Source organism: Megascapheus bottae, chromosome 3 (assembly GCF_031878675.1).
Source record: "Megascapheus bottae isolate mThoBot1 chromosome 3, mThoBot2.hap1, whole genome shotgun sequence".
NCBI lineage: Eukaryota > Metazoa > Chordata > Mammalia > Rodentia > Geomyidae > Megascapheus > Megascapheus bottae.
The window spans coordinates 40,240,724-40,261,153 of record NC_143511.1 but is presented as its reverse complement, the minus strand read 5'-3'; the positions used below and the strand labels follow the sequence as shown (position 1 = coordinate 40,261,153).

Genomic DNA, 20,430 nt, shown 5'->3' with positions numbered 1-20,430 from the left:
TATCAATAGCAACCCCTACTGATGTCTTCCATGTCTTAACCATATATGTTATGGTCTATGTGAAATTATAATTTATATTCTTGGAAGAAAAGACTTTGTTAATATAGATATGATATATAATTCATCAAACATTTTGCAAATGAATTTGTACACATGCATATGTAACACCTCTAGCTTCAAGGAAACAAATATATATATATGTATATATATATACATATATGTGTATATATATTGGCAAAATTAAGTTACAGTCCTTTTCTGCTTGCCTCTTCCCTTCCATGCCCATGTCCACAGAACCCTATCTTCCTGTGTTACTTCAGATGACAATTTCCAAAAATTCAACACTTCAACAGTGTCACAATCTGGTAACTCTCCATTCTAATAAAATTATATTAATAATCAGCTTTCATGTTTTGAATAAAAGTCTTAACAAGGCATTTCCTCAGTCAAGTTTAAAATCTAAATTTCCCTCTTCTCTCCTATTAATATCATAGTTTGGCAGGGGTGTGTGTGTGTGTGTGTGTGTGTGTGTGTGTGTGTGTGTGTGTGTGTGTTTTAAGAGGCTGTGGTATTAATTTCTCGACTTACCAAAAACTAAACAAGGGAGGTATTACAAAGTAAAGGACTTTGTTTTCATAAGAATTTGTTTGTAGATTTTCTAATACAAATGATTATTTAATAATAAGATCATCTTATGCTATTTGGATCATATTAAATGCAATTTTAAGTATGATTACACTTTAAGCTATTTTTTATTTGCCCTGAATAAATGTAGCATGCTTCATTTCTTATTGTTTTGAAGAAGTTTTAAATTTCTCATTACAGCAACAAGTGTGAGGGAAAAATGACAAAACACAGCAAATTTTATTTCTTGGTGAAGTGACATTTTCAACTAAGTAATGTAAATGTGCATGACATAAATGAGCAGTAGTTTCATAGCATCATTTTCACATTTTAATTGTTATCACATTTCTTTGTTTAGGGAGACGTCTGGTGAATACTATCTAAAGAACAAGTAAGATTTAAAACATGCTGGGATTTTTGCCTAACATCCAAATTTCCTTTCTTTATTGTTTTGCTCTACTTCTCTGTTAGTTAAGATTATAGCTTCCTTAGAAAAATCAAGTTGAGAAATGAAAGAACATATAATAATTTTATAATAATTTGGAATCTCAGAGGTAGATGAAATATCTGTATATATTTGGCAGATACAAAAGCATGATTTACAGAGGAAGTGAAATTTAAATTCTAGGTAATCAATCGTATTTCTATTGTCAAGCCTGAATATATTCTATAGAGGATATATTTGTATATCTATATGAGATTCATTGCTGTAATTGTCCTATTTTGACTTTCCCTTTTGCAGTCAAGTAGAACACTGGATGTTTGATTTGCTTTCCCAAACTCTCTTCCATGGGAGGAAGCATGTTTTTATTTACATTAGAGAGTGTGGAGACTGAGACCCACTCAATATTGGAATGAGATATTTTGAAATTCTTAGTGAAAAACTTTTGTTATACAAAAGTTATATAAAAGAAAAGACATTTGTCAAAGGAAGGTGGTCAAAGGCAAGTAGGGGAAGAATTGAAATTAATAAGAAGGAAGAACTGAGGTGAAAATCCAGAAAAATACGTGGCAGACAAATACAGAAAGCAAACAGTATATTCTTCTCTGTCTACACTTAGAACAAAGAATTAGGGATTCAAAAATAACAATTAATGGTATATAGAAGAAGTTGGAAAATGAAAAAAAATGGTGACGGTATGACTATAGGAAGATAGAAAGTAGAAAGTTGCATTTTGGGTTATATGTAGTTATTTAGGTTATTTGAAATTTTAGTGCATTGAAACTAGAATATGAACAGTTTAAAAATAGAAGCCTTGAATATTTTTGTCTATTTCATTGAAGAAGAAAAGTTTCTAGGCATCATGTAATTATTTGATGTTTGTGAGAATCCTACTTTATGTTCAATTTAAGCCATGTTTAGATGAAGAAGAATGTTTTTTGATTTTATTCATTTTTTAACTCATGTTCTAAATTTCTGGTTGTACTCATGAAATCACTTGACTTGTAAAAAAAAACTTAAAATCATGCATTTGGGCAGGTGAAATAAGTCATTAAAATATAGTTCTGATTCACAGAAAGTATATGTTAAACCATTCAAATTTACAGTGAGAGCAGTTCAAATTACTGTCATATTCAGAACACAAAAGCCCTGGAATTATCATGTAGTTATCCTTTAATTGCTATTTGCTGGCAAAGAAAGATTAACTGTAATACTGATCTTGATTACAATCTATGGATTTACCAAGAAAACGGTAGAACTGAGCTTTCTCTCCCAAAGCATAAACCATAAAGGTTTCAGCAAGGTAAACTCCATTTTACTGGCATAAAGATACAAAGAATAAAACTTCATATATAGTAGTGTCATGGAAGCAAGTTCTAATTTTATGGGTTGTGTTTTCCATTGGGGAACACGTGGGGAAGAATTGGTTTCCAGCTCCCTAAAATCTCCTGTCCAAATTCAGATGGGCCACGCAAATATGACTATGCAAGAATTGTTGCATTTGTACATGTGATTCAACTTTACCATTTCAAAGAGTTATTCTGGGGGTAGATTAACCCATCATTTAAAAAGCTTTAGTCATCACCTTCATGGCTCTATATCTGGAATGCAGGAAAATATCTCTCCGCTTCATGAAAATCGCCATCTGCTGCGGGTCCTTATGTTTATCTAATGGGAATAAAACTAGGACCTTCTCCTCCAGTTTATCAGTACTAAGTTGTGTGGATTTTCTTACTTCATCCCATACAATCCTCAAATGGATCCTCTGAGAAATACCCAATGGTTTCCATTTTTCAGATGACTCTCAGCAAAGCTTACTAATATAAATTGGGATGTCAGAAAGAGAAAAGTTGCTAGAGTTGGATCATCTTTCCTCAGCTGATGGACATTACAAATGTATCTTACTAATTTCCTTTGAGGAATGAAATGTGTTCAATACAGACGTTTCAGGGAGATTTATCTCAGTGATATTATCCACACCAGTGTGGAAAGTGTTTAATGGACGAAAGAAATATAAGTGAGAGCACGTTATTGCTACTTCTAGTGTGAACGAGGACTTTGGGGGACAGAAGCAATGAGACCTTTCAGGGCATGTCTTGGACAAGTCCTGTGCAAAGTCATTAGTAAGCAAATTAAATTCTGTTTTATATGGCTAGTTAATAGAAGAGAGAAGCCCTAATTCCTGTATTTGTTCTTCTATTAGCATTCTTCTCCATAGTCAAGATAAAAGGCCTTTTCTAAGTACCCCTGCTTTTCTGTTGATGTTGTGATTTCTGCTTTAGCTGAGTTGATCTACATATAATTACTGATGTCAGGAAAGACAGTAATTATTATATCTAAATGTATGTTGAACAGATCTCTTAAAATTTTTAATAAGGGGGGAGGGAGAGAGGAGGGAAAGAAGAAAGTAAGGCAAACAGGCTGACAAGCAGGATTGAAAAGAGATTCTTATGTGATTTGAAATATACACCTCTGTTTACTCCTTCATATACACATACTTTCACGTGTAAATAAATATATAGAGGGATTTACCCCATATATAAAAAAATATAGTACAATCTACCTTATAAAATTCTACATTTTGTAATATGCCATAATGTTGAAAAGTGACTGCAGAACAGTTGAAGTCTTTCAACTTTAAAGGTTATCTGAAAAGGAAATATTTTATACCCATATAAACACTATATTTTTAGTATTCATCATTTTATTTCAGAAAGAAGAACTTGAATGTGTTTAGAAGTATGGTTTCTTTTTACTATATTCTCCTTCCTTCGGTTCTTCTCCAGAATAAACATGCTACCTGATAAAGATGATAGCAAAGCAAGCTTGATTGTTCTATGTGTCCTCTGGTAGGACTGCAGATAAATACATATATTTCCTCTAGATTAATTGTGGTCCGGATTTTCTAGACAAACATAATGCATTTAACAAGTGGGAAAATTCAGAGGAAAAAAATGAACTATTAGGTGGTCTTTTTAAGGCACAAATAAAATAAGTATGTCATTGTATTATTTTGAGTCTTATATACAAAAGAACATCTAAGGTACACAATGTTGACATGTGCATGCTTCCATCTAGATTGTGAGAAGTAAGCATTATCTTGGGATCAGGGAGAAGTTTTATCTAAATTTATTAAACCTGCTCATGAAACTCAAGTAATACATGCTCCAAAAAGCAATGGTACACAGGTGGTAATTTTTTTTTTTTTTTGCCGGTCCTGGGCTTGGGCTCAGGGCCTGAGCACTGTCCTTGGACTTTCTTAAGGCTAGAGCTCTACCACTTGAGCCTCAGCACCACTCCCGGCTTTTTTCTATGTTCGTGATACCGAGGAATTGAACCCTGGTCTTCATGCATGCTAGTCAAGCACTCTACCACCAGGCCAAACTCCCAGCCCACAGGTGGTCATTTTCTATCACTATTCCATTATTTTCCAGAAATTGTTATTGTCCCTTAGTGAATTTTACATAGAATTTATGCTTCATTTATCTCTACTAGATTACTAATTATGAGGATGAGAAGTATCAAAAGGGTAAAAGCACATCATATAAAGGAACATTTGGGGTGCTTTCTATTCATGGAACTGATTAGAACACAAGATCTACTTAACACAAGATTCATTTTACATAGAAAACACAGGTAGCAAATTGACACTTTCACTGTGGTTCTTTAGTAAAGGGGGAAAGCTGTTCAAGTAGCAAGACTCCAATAACAGAACCAATGTTGACAAATTGAAACCTTAATCACAGCAGGAAAAGCACAGAGGCCATCAGGAACATCTAACATTTATGTTTCATTACGGAAGGTACATAACTCAGGACAGTACTTTCTCCCTTCTCCAGTGCCGTTGCCTGATAACCTGGCAGTAGTTCTAAGGCTTGACTTTCCTACACTCTCTTGAAGCTACATGTTTTAGGTCATGGGGGGCGGTAAAATCTTGGAATGTAAAAGTGTTATTTCATATTTGTGAATTAACTAGCTTCCCATGTTACTTATAAAGCAGGAGAAATAGGAAGTTTTTTGCTTCTGCCCTTTCGGAAGAAAAATATTCACATTCGTTAAATGTAGACATTTGTCAAAGTTGGCAGTAAGCAAAGATTCCTCCATATTTGAAGACTTTTCTTAGGCCTAACTTGTGAGTGATGACTTCTTCGCTATCATTCATGATCAATGATAGGAATCAACAAGGTTAGCAGAGAACTAAGGGATATGCTTACTGCATCATTATTTTCCAATTCCATTTCACTGGCCTCACATAGCAATTATCACTGCAGCTCTTTATACCACCTCAGGGTTTAGCCTTTTTTTGCTACTGTGTTGTAGACCCTACAAGTCCTACTACCAGTGATAAAACTGTAAGAACTGAGGAGAGTTTTCAAATGTCATTGTCAAACGTTAAAGATTAGCAATGTCTTGTGCTATGAACATCCTTTACCTCCTTTCATTCTGCCTCCATTAGTCTACACTGTTGAGTTTATATGCCATTCAATAAAAGATTCAGATACTCAGAACTTCGATGAAAATTTCCTCTAAGACTTTACCAACTGCCTCCTACAGATTTGCATAATCTATAGATGTCTGGAGATGTGGACTTAAGAGTAGTAAATACATGGGCAAATCACAGACTTTAGTATTGCTGAGTTTTCTGAATTTTTGTGAAGTTTTATCTCTACCCAATGTAAAAGGAAACAATGGGCAAAGAATGACAATTCTTATCCTGGTAGGAAGACTAGCAAAAGCATCTACATGTGCCATTAAATGTGATGAAGGCATCACAAAAAATTTAGTATGATTCTGTAAATATCTTAAGTTGTCCATTGAAAAGATAATTATCAGTTTCCCTTATCTTCATGTGAAAATAAATATATATAATATATGATATTCTATGCACAAGTATTAGAAATTACTTATCATAACTTTAATTTCATGGATTTATCTCTGCTATAATCCTCCTAAATACTATGAATAGTCCTTACCTTGTGGCATCCTTTGTATAACTGTGTATGTTGGGAAGATGTGTCAGTTCTCTACTCAATATTATGAATTAATAAAAATTCAAGCAGCTTAACATACAGGTATATGTTTTCTCTGTTTCAAGGATAAGTATAACAATAGCTTAATTATGTCCTCTGCAAATCAAATAAAATCAGTGTTAGCCAGGGAGCTATCGTCTAGAGACTTGACAAGTAAGGAATCTTCTTCCAGGTTCACTTGATTGTTAACAGAATTCGGTTTTTTTCCCTCACTATAATAAGATGGAAGGCTCTGGCTCCTTTTAGAGGTCTCCTCATCTACTTGACAGAAATAGAGAGAGACGAACAGAAAGAGAGGAAGAAAGAGACAGAAAGACTTCATTTCCAAATAACTGATAGCAAGGCAGAGCCCACATCCTTTGGGACAGAATTCTCAATACTGACACAAAAAGAAGGAGACCATGAGAGCTATGTTGAAGTTTCATCCTAAGAGATGGTACTGCAAGAAGACTTGCAATACCTGCTGGAAGTTAGAATTTAAAATTGCACTAAAAAAAATTCTTAGTTTGATCTAAGTAGTGAAAACATACAATGGTTGTGATACTACCTGCTGGCCTTATAGTTTTTGATCCATTAGCTTTCTAAGTACCACACCCACAGAATTTTTCCATTGTAAGAGATTGAATCTTCAGGGCACAGGAAAGTATTCTTAGCCACTCTGGCAGTGATTAGCCTGTGAACCTTGTTTCTTGCTGAATGCTTTCTGACTTGGAAGACTTTGAATAACACAGTTTGTTCCTAAACATATACCTCGATGTCTACTATTGTTTGGCCTGTAACCACAGAGATGATTATATACTGAGCAATTGCAAACTGCAGTTAATATGCATTTTATCATTTAGTTATCCATAAATTTATTTACTCAAATTACCACTTAATTCTATAATGTTTAAATCAAAAGCCCCAGGCTTTCTAGGCTTCGAGGACATAAGAAAAGTAGATGAATTACAAGCTATTCTTCAAGAAAAGAGTGTAATTAACTGTTTTGCAAAGGGGAAACCATACCAAATATTCCCTAGAAAACTTCTACCTGTGTGTTTTCCTAGGGTAACCTCTGTGTGCCCTGATTGCTGCTATCTATTGAAAGAAGCTATCTGTAAGGGAACCAGACTGGCACATTCCGTAACAGTTTTTAACTAAGGCTAACTAACGTTTGAGTCTATTACATATGAACACAAATGGATTTTCCCATATCAAAATGATCAAACCACCTAAAATTTTAAAGTAAGCATACTTATTCTTGTTAATATTTATTGGGGAAACTTTGCTTATCTCTCTTTTGCCAGAAACAATTTTTTGGCTTTTAGTTTGGGAGGTTTCAGCTCATAGAAAAATGTCCTCACTGTTTTGGGGGTCAGGAAGCAGAAACAGAATCGAAGAGAAAGAAGGAGGCCCAATATCTTTTCTTTTTCTCTGTTTATTTTTTTTTCTTTTGATCAGTCCTGGGACTTGAACTCTGGGTCTGGGTGCTGTCCCTGAACTCTTCAGCTCAAGGCTACTGTCCTACCTCTTGAACTACAGCACCATCTCCACTTTCTAGTAGTTAATCAGAGATAAGAGTCTCACAGACTTTTGTGCCTAGGCTGTCTTGGAACCATGATCCTCAGTTCTCAGCCTCCTGAGTAGCTACGATTATAGCTGAGAGCCACTGTCTGGCCCACTATCTTTAAAGTACATACCCCTATATGACCATTTAAGCCCCAGCCCTTAAATGTGTCACCAGCTTCTAACAGCACCACCAATGAACCCAACCAATCCTTTTTTTTTTTGCCAGTCCTGGGCTTAAGCTCAGGACCTGAGGACTGTCCTTGGTTTTTTCTCAAGGCTAGAACTCTACCACTTGAGCCTCAGCACCATTTCTGGCTTTTTCTAAGTATGTGGTACCAAGGAATCGAACCCGGGTCTATGTGCATGCTAGGCAAGCACTCTACCACTAGGCCAAACTCCCAGCCCCCCAACCAATCTTTTATTGTACTTATTCAAACCAAATAAGCCCACCACTAGCCATTTTTACTTTTAACAGTGACATTTGATGCATTTCTGTCTGTCCTGTCAGGAAATTGCTATTCACAGAGCTGGAGAGGATTAAAAGCTAGTGAAGTATCTTACATTAACTTAAAGTCATTTCCATATCAGACAAACCCCAAAACTCTTTCATTATGGTAATTTTTAAGTTAATCATGAGGTTTGAACTCAGGGCCCAGACACTGTCTCTGAGCTTTTTCACTCAAGGCTAATATTCTACCACTTTGATTCATAACAGCAATCCTAGCTTTTTCTGTGATTTAACTGGAGAGAACAGTCTCATAGACTTTCCGCCTGAGCTGGCTTTGAACCACTATCCTCAGATCTCAGCCAGTTTTGTAGCTAGGAATACAGGTGGGAGCCACCAGTACTAAGCTTTGTTTTAGCTTTTAATATTCTACTGGCCCTTCTAATGTTTTACTAGTACCTCCCATTGTCTGAGCTAAAACAAGCTACATGGCAAAAGAACCTAGTTGATGTAGTCTATAAATACTCAGCTCACAATGTATGGAGCAGAGGAAGAAAGGAGAGAATGGACCAGGAGCAAAAGCCCAATAGCATCTCAAAGTACATTAGTAACTTTCAGTGTAAGGCTATTTTGTACCATTTTTACTCAAATTCTAACAGTTGTCCTTAGTCTGAATTCTATTAACTACCTAAACTGCTTTTTATGTCGAAGGACTAAAGCTAATGTGCCCATGTTGAGTTTATTACTGTGTAACATTGCTTGGAAATTAGATCAGCTATTTCGTTTATTCTGATTTTTGTCATCTTTTCATAATCCTGTGGCTTCCAGGAAACATGGCTGACATCTTTAATTTTCTTTTAGTCTTTCGTACTGATGAAAAGAAAGCAAGACTTTTTCTCTTACAGTGCAACCAAATTTAGAACATTTGTGATCCTTTACCTATTCTCTAAATGGTCTATATAAAGAGAAAAATTTACCAAAGACCCCTCCATACAGACCTAAAATTCTCAAAACTACTTAAAATGAGCCAGTCTAAATCTAGAAGGAATATTTTAAAGTTTATTACAAGTTTTTTATTTATCACCCAGTTTCTTTTTTTTCTTTTTCTTTTCTTTTTTTTTTGGTGGGGGGAGTAGGTGGGTTATGGGGCTGGAACTTTGGGCCTGGGCATTGTCCCTGAGCTGTTCAGCTAGAGTTTTATCACCTGAGCCACAGTGCCACTTCCAGTTTTCTGGTGATTAATTGGAGATAAGAGTCTTAGGGACTTTCATGCCCAGGCTGGCTTTGAACCTTATTCCTCAAATCTCAGCCTCTGAAGTAGGTAGGATTACAAACATGACCCACGGGCACCCAGCTGCATACCAATCTTTAAATAAAAGTATTTCTCTTCTTTTCTTCTGATGGATAAGTATTGCTTCTTTAAGCAGGATTTTCCTCAGTATGTATTTCATCATATATATTTTTAAAGCTACTGGAAAATATATGTGGTTGAGTTACATTCCAATTAATTGTATCCTTGGAATCGTGCCGTGCTAAAACTGAGAAAAAATTTCTTCAAATATCATAGAAGTGGATTTAAACTATCAGTAATGTATCCTAAAATTAATAGTTATGCCAGCAGGCAGGTGTTTACATAATAATCTTTTCTCAATTTTCAGAGTACAAACAACAGGTAGATTATGTAAATAAATATGGTAATTGCAGCCCAATGGGAATTGCAAATTTAGAGTTCAATCTTCATTTTAACAAGAAGTCACTTACGGAGATAGAACTCTGGGGATCAGTGACTCTTCAGAATAATGTTAGCTTTTAAAATTGAATTCATAAATACCCAGGGCATAGATAATCTTGCCTTTGACTTTTCCACAACATAAATAGAATTCCTTGTTCAAATTACATGTTTTTCTCATTCTTGAGAACAACCTTTATAAATTAGGTATCATTAGGTATCAGAGCCTTTGCTAGGAGAACCTAGAATGATAGTCAGACTTAATGTTGAAAAATCATATTACATCGTCAGTTGGATACGCCTTCACTTTTTCTTTTGACAGCTAAATTCCTGTGTCATAGACAGGAAAGTAAAAGAACTCTTCTCTGGATCAATTGCAGTACAGCTTCATCCTGAACTAGAAATCAGCCATCTTAGGGCTCAATGATGCTTTTCATTCTAGGAAAATTAAAAGCCATTTAATTTTTTCATATATTTTATTGTAGTTAATAGAAGGGTTACATTATATTCACCAGATAGAAGGTGTATTACTTTACATACATTGATACCCTTTCTCATGTCTTGGTTCCCATTTCCCTCCACCCACCCCAGCCCCTCATCTTTTTTTCCTCCTTTGGCTATCTGACTTCAAATAACCAAATACGCATATATACAATATATCAGATAACAAGGTAAAATACTATAACAATATAAGATAACCAAGGGACAGCAAAAGAGGTAAGAAATAACATAGTATATTAAGGACAACAATCTAAAAGCCATCTAATTTAAGAGAAGCAAAATAAATAAAAAGTCCAGGCCAGGGGCACAAAGCCCCAATGCTCAAAGACAAGAAACTTCCAGATCTTTGTCTAGCAAAGGCATGGATTTATTTTTCTATAGTGAGTCCGTTATGGCTAGCAAATCACTCTAGAATAGAAACCTAGATATTGAACTAAGAAAAGTATGAATTTGTCTTCCAGGCATACCCAAATTATGATAAGGAATTTTGATTTGCTTCTTTGAAAAGAAAAAAATCTCTCAGTTAAGGAAGTTATGGTTATAGCCAGTGAAGCTTGCTAGAATGTATTAGAGAATAATAAAGTGAACTTTATTAAAAGGTACCCCAGGGAACCATGCCATCATCTTCTGTCGCTGACAGCAGCAAAATGACTGCCTGATCCTTTTTGTCTTCTACTTAGCTTTTACTAGCAAGCTTTTTTACAGAAAAGTTTGGAGACACAGAATTGTAGTTGCATTTTTATTTTATTTATTTTTTAATTTCTTTTTTGCCAGTTCTGGGCTTAAACTCAGGGCCTGAGCACTGTCCTTGGACTTTCTCATGGCTAGAGCTCTACCACTTGAGCCTCAGCACCACTTCTGGCTTTTTTCTAGGTATGTGGTACCAAGGAATTGAACCAGGGTCTTCGTGCATGCTAGGCAAGCACTCTATCACTAGGCAAAACTCCCAGCCTCTACAGTTGTCTTTTTAAATGATTTGTGTCTCATACATCTTTTTTTCCCATTCATTATTTTACACTGAAATTTCAATTCCACTCTTGAGAACTATAAATTCCTGATCATCAAAAATAGTTATTATTCATTTAGTGCATACTATGTACTACAGACAGTCTAATTTACACCTGCTATTTCTTTTTCTCACAACAGTCAAGGAAGGAGGTCAACATTTTTATACTCACTCTAAAAGGAGAAGGAGAGAGGGAGCAAAATGAGGAGAAGCTGAGAGGAAGAGGGACAGATCGGCCAAGAAAAAGGATAGAAAATTCCAGCAAATGATTCCATGATCTAGGAGTTTATCACCTAGCTGATAATTTAAATGGCACTAGGAACTAGCATATTTTTTGGCTTCCTTTTGTCTTGTGAAATTGCATAAAACTCACATTGAAGATAAGCCAGCCCTGTTGAATTTTGTTCTATTTTGTTTTGTGTTTTCCTATGTTCTTGCATGTTGAATCTAAACTATGGCTCATTCTGCATTTCCTGGCACCTCTTTTCTTAAAACACCAAAGGGATGAATTTTGTAGATTCCAACTAAATGTTTCACTTTCGATTTACCTCTAAGATATCGGCAATTTTGTCCTTCATCACTAATTTGCAATATTTTTGTTTCATCCACACATAAATTTATTTTCTTTCTGGCACATTTTTACCTTTGAAAAATGGAAATGATACATATGGATAAAGAAAAAAAGGTCTGGAAGGAAAACATTTGAAAAGAATTATAAGGGATGTAATCATTCTGGATCTTGATCATTGTAGCCAACAAGAGATTAATAAGAAAACAGAATAAAGGCTTATATGCCAGAAATTGAGAATTCCAAAATATTCATAGCAGATAGATCTTTGAAACTTGTCACGGTATAGAGCTCCAACAAGTTTTGTGTTCAAATGGTTGCAATGGACTAGAGGCTTTTACATTATGTAATAAAGAATGTAAGATTATTTCATATGATAAATATTTTAGCCTATTTCAGTAGACCCTGCAAGTAAGATTTGTAAGATTTTTGTGATGTACTCTTTAAACTTATAATTGATTACGGTAAGCCAGGTGGGATGGCTCACGCCTGTAATCCTAGCTACTCAGGAAGCTGAGGTTGAGGATAGTGGTTCAAAGCCAGCCTGGGCACTAAAGAACATGAGACTCATATCTCCAATTAATTACTTGAAAACCAGAAGTGGTGCTGTGGCTCAATGAGTAGGATCGTAGCCTTGAGCTGAAGAGCTCAAGGACAGTGCCCAGGCCCAGAGTTCAAGCCCCATGACCCCCCTTACACACACAAATTGATTAAGGTAATATGAATATTTTCTGAACTACATATTACTGGAATAAAAATCAACTAATAGAGTATAACATACTTGAGAGGGTTCAGAGTAACATTGTTTACGTTAGAGAAGACTGTCATGTACAGGGTGTCAGAGCCTGTAAGAACTAACAAAGATTTCTCTAATAGACAAATACAGGCTTAATTATACACAATACTGGCCTTTGTACTTTGGAAATGATTTATGTTGAATGAGACCTAGGCCAGTGGTTAGGACTATTTAAGAATGCAATGACTATTAAGACTAGTATGTTTCTTAAACAATAAAATCATCTGAGAGTTGTTACATACTCATATATCTATATATTATAATACAATCTGGCTGGTAAAAATCCACTAGAATATAACGTAAAATAGATATTTCATTTATAGTTCATGGCCCAGATGTCCATAGAGAAGAGAATTCTGTAATGGATTCTGTTGGGTAATATTCTATAATGTACTCTGTGATCCAGTGGTGTGTTGGTAAGCCATCTTTCCAGAGATAAGAAACATCGTATGATTTTTATTTTGGTTTAAACACTTCCACTGTGACTGATATCTTGGCCCAGTGATGCTCACAGCACACTTGAGTATTTCACTGGTTCTTTCTCCCTGGGAAGAGATTTATATTTCCAACATACCACTGAAGGTAACATTAAAATCTCAGGAGGAAAGTCAAAAGTTCCAAGGAAGCCCAGGGAATCTAGAGTGTATGTTGAGGGCCATTCTGGGCTGGGGTGCAAGTACAGGGAAAGACTTCAAGTCACAACAATTTCTTCAGTCTCTAATCAGAGTCAGATAGTAAGTAGATTTCAAGATTGTACATTTGATTATAAAGAAGGAGGTAAAAGTCCAGTGCCTAGATTGAGCCCTAGAAGTAAATTGTTGAGATTAGTAATGATGTTTAGTTATACATAAAACATCAAATAATATAAATTAAATATCACAAAGAACTTAGTATTGCTGTAGAAAATTCTAGTCATATAAATATATTCCAGATGGGGACCATGACATGAGAAAGGGTATCAATGTATGTGAAGTAATGCACCTTCTATAAATATATTGCAGAACTATAAATTTTATGTTTCCATAGGTACATATCTAATTATTAAAAAGCAAACGTAACTTTCAAGGATGGTAAACAGGATTGTATGATAGAATAATTCATTTCATTTGCCACTTTTATTGATGTAGCTTTCCCTTGAAATTTGATTTTGCAAATCAGTCTTGGGGATAGCCCAATGGCTTGATCATTACTTGGTTTTCATTTAATTCTAGTCAATATGTTAATTTGTACGTAAATTTTTTATACTATAGTTCTTCTTCAATACTAAAATTTGAAAATGGTATATTTTGTAAGTCTCGTGTCAAAAATCTTATTTATTTATTTTATTTAATATTTTGTTTCCACCTTAACCATTTCCCTAGTCATTTTGGAGAATAAATATGATATCATCTAAATAACACATAATATGTGACTTTATGAATCAGATTTTGTTAATAATAAAATAGAGGAAAATTTTTAGCTATGATTTTTATAATAACTTGAGTAGAATATCAAACATGTACAGTAAAGTATACATATATAAACACACACAACACATGTTGGTGGTAGTTTCTTTTTGACCAGTCTTGAGGCTTGAACTCAGAGCCTGAGAAAGTCCTTAGGCTTTCTCAAGGCTAGAGTTCTACCACGGGAGCCACTGCACCACTTCCAGCTTTTTCTGTGTATGTGTTAATAAAGAATGGAACCTAGTTCTTTCTGCATGCTAGGCAAGCACTCTACCACTAGGCCAAACTCGTGCCACCAATAGCTATCATTTTTTTATACCAGGAACCAACTAGACAGGTACTAGACAGATGTTCATTCAGAGAGAACAATTCTGAAAGTAATATGATGATAAAAGAATAAAAAGAAATTGCCTAGTTTTCATTTTGGTCAAGATTACACAAACATAGAAAAGTGGATTTTAGATATCAGAGTAAAAGAAACCAAAGTTGTAATTTTATATCTTGCAATGTTGATTTTAAATCACTCACTGAGAATTCTGCATCTGTTTATCTTTTAACAGCAATGTGATCCAAAATAGTAGCAAAAAAAAGTCCTACCTGGCTTTTAATACCAAAAAAAAAAGTCCTGCAAAATTCTAAAAGAACTGAAATTAAATGGATGGGATTTCTTGAAACTAGTCCCTCTCACATACCCTAACCATCTAATTTTAGATCCTACATTTTAAGTATTAAACCTGGAGAAGCCTATCATCATCTCTGGAATTCTAAGGTGCATAAAGTAATTAAGGCAGGAAGTACTTAAGTACCATAAAAGTCCTTAGTGTCCAAAAATAATGCGCTACATTGGTGTCTGAGAGCAATGCCTTTTCTATAGCTTTATATGAATCACTATGGAATATTGATCTGTTTCTGCATGTATCAACTATCTAACTCACATACTCATAGGTAGGTTAAAGTCTCTAACTTTCTGTCATTCCTTCCCCAGACCCAAAGTATAATACATTATTGTTAACTATGTTAAATGAATGAGTACATGACTAAAAAGTATTTCATAAACAGCAGATGACACCTACGATGAATTCTCTCCCGTTTCCAAATCTGTGACATATTAACAAAAGGTATGTCCTCCTGTAAAAACGCAGACTAACCATAGCTGTTCAAAGGACAGCTCATTTGTTAGAAGAATATTTTTTCTGACATTGTTCATTTGATGAGATCCCATTCACCTGCATTTATAACATCTCCCCATGACCTTTCCATGGCAAGAATACTCTGACCAAACATCTACCAGTTTGGGTTTTGTTGTTCTATCATTCTTATTATTATAGAAGGTTTCTTCAGGTTAAGTTGTCTCTATAATACATGCATGCTAATTTGCCTACTGTGCTATTTCTGCTTAGCCAAGTTTAATTTGGTGGAATGAAGACTGCCTGCACATTTAGTACTCAAGCCTGCGTAATAGTCATCTGAGGTGGAATTCATCAATTATGCTGAAATGTTTGTTTTTAAAATGTCAGGTGTCCAGATGGTGCCATGGCAATGGGGGTCATTAAAAATGCGTAGACACACAAAGAGTCTTAATGAAGAAATATTTCTCACTAATGATACAAGTCTGTAGCACAAGAAGATTAAAATAATCACGGAAGGTCACTATGTCGATGTTTCAAAAAGTGAATTTAAAAACAAGCACCTTGAGGAGGACACAAACATGGCTTTGCTTTTATTTTTCATGTCATTTGTTTTTTTTAACTGTATTTTTGGTCTTTTCTATTTTGGTACTGGGGATCGAACTCAGGACATTATATTTGTTAGGCAAGTGCTTTGCCACTGAGCTACATCCCATCCCTTTCCACATCATTTCTATATCTCCTTCTCCCCATTCCTACCTTCCCATCTTTGTGCAAGGAATCACCCCTGTTGTACATAGTTTGCAAAAGAAAGATTGTGTGTTAATAAAATCATGCCACAGTGCTGTGGTTGTTGCGGGTGGGGGCGCTACAGACCTCTGTGGAAACTTGGATGGGAACAGGAATGCCCTAATAGCAGGGGTACATTATATTTTGAAATCTGGAGTCAAAACATTGCTCCACAGGCAAAGCCAATGGTAGAATTTAAAACAATTCATGAACACATCTATACTTTCCATCTTGCGAGACACAGTGGAAAGTCATAGATCCGGACACTACTCTGAGAGTTCCCAGTTATCCACAAGGACAGCACTTGGTCAAAGTTCAAGTCAGCCACCAGCACTCTGGCATACGAGTGAACATTTCTCACCAGGAAGTCATTTTCACTGAAATGTTTCCTCTGCCTCTTGGAAATTTTTGCTCTAGTTTAGTGCCATTTTCTGAACCTTGTCCAGAGGATTTATTTTTCAGCTATCCTCTACAAATCTCAGTCCACAAACTTAAGTCATAAAAATAGAAAATATTTCTGAAATACAACATGCCTATAGGTGGAGATCATTTTGCGTATCTTTTCCTTGTTTCTATAGACTCCACCTGGCTTAGTTCTTAAGCAAGTAGGAATATCATTTAAAAGATTATTGAAGTATCCCAACCATATTAATGTATCTTTACAAAGAAATTTCTTTTTACTATCTATTATTTTATACATATTTTAATTAAAGCAATAAAAAGTAGAAATAGAATTTAAATAGCCAAAAAAGAGTTGTGATATGAGACAGTTCATTTTGATCATAAAATATTTACAGTTCTTATGCTCCTTCTTACAATTAAAGAATTTTTTTGCCAGTCCTGGGCATGGGCTCAGGGCCTTAGCACTGTCCTTGGGTTTTCTCAAAGTTAGAGCTCCACCTCTTGAGCCACGACACCACTTCTGGCTTTTTTCTATGTAGGTGGTACCGAGCAATCAAAACTGGTCTTCGTGCATGCTAGGCAAGCACTCTACCACTAGGCCAAACTCCAAGCCCAAATAAAGAATTTTTTTTAATGAAAATCTGCTGCAGAAAACTGGGGAAAACATTCCTTGAGTTTTTTTTAATGGTTTCATGTTTGTTTGTTTATTTGCTTTTGCCAGTCCTTGGACTTGACCTTGGCTTGGGTACTGTCTCTGATCCTCTTTGTGCCCAAAGCTAGGCTCTAATACTTATTCTGGCTTTTTCTGTGTATGTGGTACCAGGGAATTGAACCCATGCAAGGCGAGCACTCAACCACTGAACCTCCTTCTCAGCCCCCTCCATGAATTTCAAGTTATGCCTAATGTAAATCTCACCTTCGTTGACATATAAGTTACATACATTTAAAAAAATCTGTTTGAAAGTATATAGTTCTGAGTATTATTAAGCACATGGAATAATATGACCAACACCACAATCCAAGACAAAATACGTGTTATTACCATGCCTACTGTGGGTTTACTGGTTTTGACTCTTACTCCATAGTGAAATGTTGCAATCTAACCCTCAGGAGCATAGTCTTCAGAAGTGGAGCTTTGGGCTCAGTGCCAGTCATTCACATCTGTAATCTTTCCTACTTTGCAAAAATAAGAACTGCCTGCTTGGGCAAAAAAAGTTCACAAGGTCCCTTCTCAACCTATAGCTAGACGTCATGGAACCTGCCTGCCATTCTCAGCTACATGGAAGGCAGAAATTGAGATGATTGGCATTCCAGGCCAGCATGAACAGAAAAATCCATGAAACCCTATTTCAGTGAAAAAAAATGTGGACACTGTGACATGACCTTGTCATTTCTAGCAAGAATAGGAAGCCTAAAATAGGTAAGTCAAAATTCAGGCAATTAAGAAAAGAAGGTAACAAAGAAAGAGAAAAGGAAGGGAAGGAGGAGGGAGGGAGAAAGGAAGAGGCAGAGATAGGATAAGAGTGAAAGAGTGAAGGAAAGAGTCAGAGAGAGAGGGGGGAGGGGGGAGGGGGGAGGGGGGGGAGGGAGGGAGAGGGAGGAGAGAGGGCAAGGAAAGAAGGCAGCCAGGCAGGCAGAATTTAAAGATGATGGTGCAGCTGGGCACTACAGTAATTGTCTAGCAAGAATGAGGCCCTGAATTCAAATTCTAGTGCCAACAAAGAAAAGAAAAAAAAAAGAAATTGTTCTTGGAGCAGTGTTTGTACCTATCTCTTTCATCCTATGAGGACAGAGTTGATGCTATTTATGAGTAATAGGTCCTCCTCAGACATCAAATCTACTAACTCCTTGATACTAGTTTCCCAAGTTGTACGGCAAATAATAAATTTCTCTTGTTTATGAATTATCTGGTCTAAGGTACTTTGTTACAGTAGCCCAAACAAACAATTGAAAAAGAGGGAAATAAACAATAATCAGCCTTTCCGTTTCACCCCGACATTTGGATGTGACTGCTCTGTTTTTTTTTTCCTTTTTTCAGAATGTCACATAATTGTAATCACACATCATATACACCTTTGACTCTGGTTTCTCTCACTTTCCAGATGAAAATCTGAAGGGTATAGGAGCTAACTCAGTGGTAGAACACTTGCCTAGTTTACATGAAGTCCTGGGTTGAATCACTATCATTAAAAGAGAATACATTTGCTCTATTGCAAATCTCTGCTAGGAGAGCCCAAGGCTTCTACTGATTATGACAAATGAGGGAAACCATTGAGCCTAAGTTCCTTTGAGTCTGGCTTACTTCACTTACTATGATTTTTTTCTAAGTCTTGCTATTTCCTTACAAATGGGGCAATGTCATTCTTTCTGACAGCAGCAAAGAATTCCATTGTGTATAAATACCACATCTTGTTGATCCACTCATCAACTGAGAGGCATCTGGATTGGTTCCATATCTTTGCTATGGTAAAAAGTGCTGCAATGAACATCGTTGTGCTAGTGGGTACAGAATGGTGCTAAATGAAAGGACCTCCCGGATATAGAAGCAAAAGCCATATAATGAGTGATTGTTGTCCTTAATGTACTATGTTATCTCTCATCTCTTCTGCTGTCCCTTGGTTATGTCATATTGTTACAGTATTTCACCTGATTATCTGACACATTGTATATATGTGTATTTGGTTATTTGAAGTCGAATAGGGAAGGGAAGAAAACAAGATGAGGGGCAGAGGGTGGGGGAAGGGAAATCGGAACCAAGACATAAGAAAGGGTATTACTGTACGTGAAGTGATGCACCTTCTATCTGGGAAATATAATGTAACCCTTCTATTAATTACAGTAAAAATATATGAAAAAAAGAAAACATTTGACACCCAACCAATTGTGTATGGTAGTAGGTCTTCTTTTTTATTTTTAATATTTTACTAAGTAATATCACCTACATTTCTCTTTTCACCAGTTTCATAAGATCTTTAGATCATTTTCATTTTGAAGAGATTTTTAAAGCTACTATATTCTTTAGAACACAGAGTTTTGTCTGAATATGTTATTTCCTCTTGCACAATCCCTTTGCTGAAGTGTTATCAGGGCCAGCTTATATTGGTTTAATTTTATAAAATATTGCTGAACTCTTTTCCAAAATAACTTCACCATTGACCATCAGCAACCATGTTTGTTGGTCTATTTCTAAAATCTCAAGTAAACATTGGTTTGTCCACTGTGCTAAATGTGTAACACTCTCCTTATGATCATTTATTAAGTAGTATAAATGTACTGAGTCCATGTACACATATATATTTAATAAAAAAGAGATTTTTCCTTTTAAAAACAAATATCTAAATGCAATATTAATTCAGTATGTCCATTCAGTTCAAGAAATGGTCTTTTACACTATATAAGTTTGTCTGTGTTGAGTTCCCCAAAGAGATTTTCTAAGAACCAGTAGGTATCACAGAAATCTCTGATACTTCTGAGAAATAGCTCTGCTCAGATGCACAGTGAGAAAACAGAAGCCTCTGGCACCTTCTGTGTTAGAAGAATCCCATTTCAACTCTCAGTGTGAGTGTTCTGGGTATTAAGTGATGTGTAAACACTCTCTTGAATAATGTCTATCCAAGAGGGGCGTGGAAAGTAGCACATTGGTGAGCTTTTATGGGACCCATACACTTCTGGGTATGAAAATGCAGAATATTTCAACCACCATGGAAAATTCAACACATCACAGAAGAGAACAATAAAAATCAGTCCCCACTCATCCATCTCAACATTATCTATGCATTGCTAATATTTTGTTTTTAAAATATATTGTGGACAGCAAGGAGAATTTGATCTCTTTGCAATATATATTCAGACATCATTATCACTTTATTTGTAATTACATCAATGTGTATCTCTGACACATAAGGATGGTTTGAACATAACAGAATGTCATTGTCATAGCCAAAAGTAATACTTATTTAATATTATCTATTTCCTGTT

The 20,430-nt window shown here is 35.5% G+C and overlaps 1 protein-coding gene across 1 annotated transcript in view; it reads left to right on the top strand.

The window, feature by feature from the left end:
• Positions 1-980: 980 nt before the first annotated feature.
• Positions 981-20,430, top strand: part of Ptprd (protein tyrosine phosphatase receptor type D) — a 634,177-nt gene continuing 614,727 nt past the window's right edge. Inside the window, exon 1 of the mRNA XM_090329963.1 lies at positions 981-1,015. The gene's annotated coding sequence lies outside the window, so the exon portion shown is untranslated. The remainder of the gene's footprint in view (positions 1,016-20,430) is intronic.